The sequence below is a fragment of the Bactrocera tryoni genome, chromosome 2, assembly GCF_016617805.1.
Source record: "Bactrocera tryoni isolate S06 chromosome 2, CSIRO_BtryS06_freeze2, whole genome shotgun sequence".
Classification (NCBI taxonomy): Eukaryota; Metazoa; Arthropoda; class Insecta; order Diptera; family Tephritidae; genus Bactrocera; species Bactrocera tryoni.
In genome coordinates this window covers 53,497,594-53,501,024 of record NC_052500.1, presented here as the reverse complement: position 1 = coordinate 53,501,024, position 3,431 = coordinate 53,497,594, and positions in this window count along the sequence as shown.

Below are 3,431 nucleotides of genomic sequence, written 5' to 3'. Positions count from 1 at the left end.
AGAGAATGTTCTTTAAGGCATTGATATATGAACTAATTGTTTGGATCGGAACTCTACAGTATATAGCTGTTACACAACCTGAGAAATCAGAATCAAGTCCTTGTATGGAAAACTTTTTAGTTGATGGAATGTTTCCATGAAATTCGGCATAGAATATTATCCTAAGACATTCTACACCCTCCGAGAAAAAAACCAAATCTGACCACTATAATATATAGCTGCGATATGAACTGGCCGATCAAAAACAAGTTTTTGGATAGAAACTTTTGTATTTGTGAAGGGTATTCTAGCTTCGTTTAGAACGTTTGCTTTTTTGTTTGTTTTGATTTTAGTAAGTAAAGCCTCAAATTAATGTGTACATTTTTATATAAAAAAATAATTTTTTCTCTATTGTAGTTTTAACACCATATTCGACTTCGTAAAGTTTCGTTTATTTATTCTCCAATCTGCGGCAATAGTATTTCAGCAATATCAAACAAAATTACCAACTAAATAATGTGTTCGATTCTCGACTATCCAATGCTTGGCGAATCGTGTACAATTCGTGGATCTATATCTCTTTGGGTTATTTGGCGGAGCTTATCGATGTCTAGATATATCAGACAAATACATTTCTACCACTTATGTACCACTATTGAAAAGCCGAAAAATTTTATAATCGAGTGCTATTATTTGAACTCTCTCTCTTTATATTCATAGCTATTGTAATCAAATGAATGGAAATAATGGCGGCTGATGGACTTTGATAGTAACTTTGTCTTAACAATAACCAAGTTTATAGTCATTTTAGAACTCTAATGTTAGCGGCTTTTGTACGATTTTGTTTGTGATAGTTAAGTGGTGAAGGGGTCAAACCATCAACCTTTCCTTAAATGACAAAAATAGCTGTACGTGATGGAAAATTTTTCATCATCAATCACAAATTCTTCCTTCAGATTTGTTGAGTAGTGCAATCAAAGGTATGAATTTATCGATATGGTAATCTTTTTTAACAATTTTTCCTAAGTTTTAGAAATTACTTGAATACCTCTTTCCTAATAAGAAAGTCCCAAAATATGCAAATGTGTTCTAAATTTTTTTACTCTAGTAAAAGAGCTGACAAATAGATGTATCGAACCGTAACAGTTCTGAAATAATCATAAAATATAATAATAATACTTTTTTTTGCTTACTGTACGAGTACTTATATTTATATTTGGGTTAATACTGAAACCCAGCTCTTCTTTGCTTCTTAAATTCTTTCAAGTAAACATTCTTCTCAAGTTTGAGAACAAAAAAGGCGCTAAAAGCGGCGGATAGAGATGATACAGAAGAAATTTAAAACATAGTTCATGCCAATTTCCATCGGTTTTCTTGATTTGTGGTACGATAAATGAATCAATAACAAACCACTGACAAATGGTTGCATCGCCTGAGGTTTCCGATAACATTTATTTAGGTTTTGTTAAAACGCAAACTAATTACCAAGCGCTGATATTATGTTATAATGTTTTTTGAAGACTAGGTCTAACTTCACAATGTGTATACGGATTCAATTCTTAGTGGCATTCCCTCTCTTTAGCTAACCCAGAGAATAATGGAATAATACCACGTAAATAAACAAATATCAGGGCAAATAGGTCTGGGTTTGTTGAAAAAAGTTCTGATAATTTAAATTCCAAATAACTAAATTTTTAATTCCGATTTTGGGATAAAAAATTTAAAATTAAATTTTTCGTCAAAATCTTTTTTATTAAAGAACTTGCAACTCTAATATATTAACTGTTATTAAATACAGTACCAAAGTAAAATTAGTTTACTTCTACTTCTTATATAATTGCATCATCATTTTCAAATAATTATTTTTTGACTTTTACACTTTCAACCTGATTGATTCTTACATAAATCTCACATAATTATTTTTTGATTTTTTCCATAATTATTTTAAATACAAATCAAAATGAAATCAAACTTCAATTTAATTGCTACAATAAGCGCAAGTACGCCAATTACTGCAATGCCGCTCATACACATACAAGGTACGTTCCAAAGTAAACAGGACTTTAAAAATAAAAACAGAACAAATGGTTTTTTCGGCAAAATCAATTTATTTTATTCAAAATAGTCTCCTTCCGCTTCAATACAACTTTTTGCACGGTTCAAAAGCATGTCGAACGAGTGTTTTAGCTCGTTGGACGGTATGGCCGCTGGTTAAAATGTGATTTTTGGTCAAATAATCGTCCTTCGAATGTTGGATTCTGAGCAATGTTTGGTCGTCAGTCAATTTGTGTGGAACAAACCGTGCACACACCTTTCGTAAGCCCAAATGTTCAGTTAAAATGCGATAAATCGATATTTTGGCGATGTTCAATTCCATTTCCATGAATTTCAATGATGATTTCATCTGATTTTTGATGAATTCACGCACGGTTTCGATGGAATTTCCGGTGATCATGGATTTCGATTGGCCCATATGTTGATCGTCATTTATGTCCTCACGACCACTTTGAAAACGTTGAAACCACTCGTGCCCTCTCCTACGGGATAGGCAATCATCGCCATAAACTTGTTGCAACAATTGAAACGTTTCGGTAAAAGTTTTACCAATTTTATAACAAAATTTAATGTTGGCTCTTTGTTCGAAGCTCATTTTCGCACCGATAATACAAACATACTGACACTTAAAACACAATAACTTCACTTCCAATCAATGAAATGTCATGAAATTCTCACTGGACATTCGATAAAAATAGCAGACTCAAACGCACCAGTCGACATATAGATGGCGCCACCAGGGGGTGCTATATCCTGCTTACCTTGGAACGCACCTTGTATAAACCCATAGCTCACACACCAGGCGCCACTAGGCGTATACGTAATAGCAGCTAGACGTACAAATAACGCAATATAAAGCTTACGAATACTCATAAATGCATAATTATTGGGATTTTGTAGCAAAATGGTAAATAAAATGCATGCTACAATTGCAAAAATAATAAGCCTACAAAAACAATTGCAACAACAAAAGAGCATCATTTAAATCAACAACGCATGCAACACCAACAAATTGCTGCAATTCACACATATCAAATAAGCAGACGCAAGCGGAAGCATGTGGGTGTGTCTATATATTTATGGCTGTGTGCATGCATGTATGTTTGTGTCTGTATATATGTCATGCTTGTATGTCCTTTTGTGTGTGTGCGCTGAGTAGCCGCCACCAATCATTGTGCCGCTTAATGGCAACGAAGGCAAAAAAACACATTCAAAAAGGCGAAAAGCAAATATTTAATGCATTTCGGCATGCGGAACTCACACATATATACTATATATAGATAGTTACGCACACATACACCACCATGCTGTGCTGTGTTTTGCTCACATTTAAAACAATTAAAGCACTATAATACACGCCATAATTTTGTTTTGTGCTGTTTTTTCTGCTGCGCTGC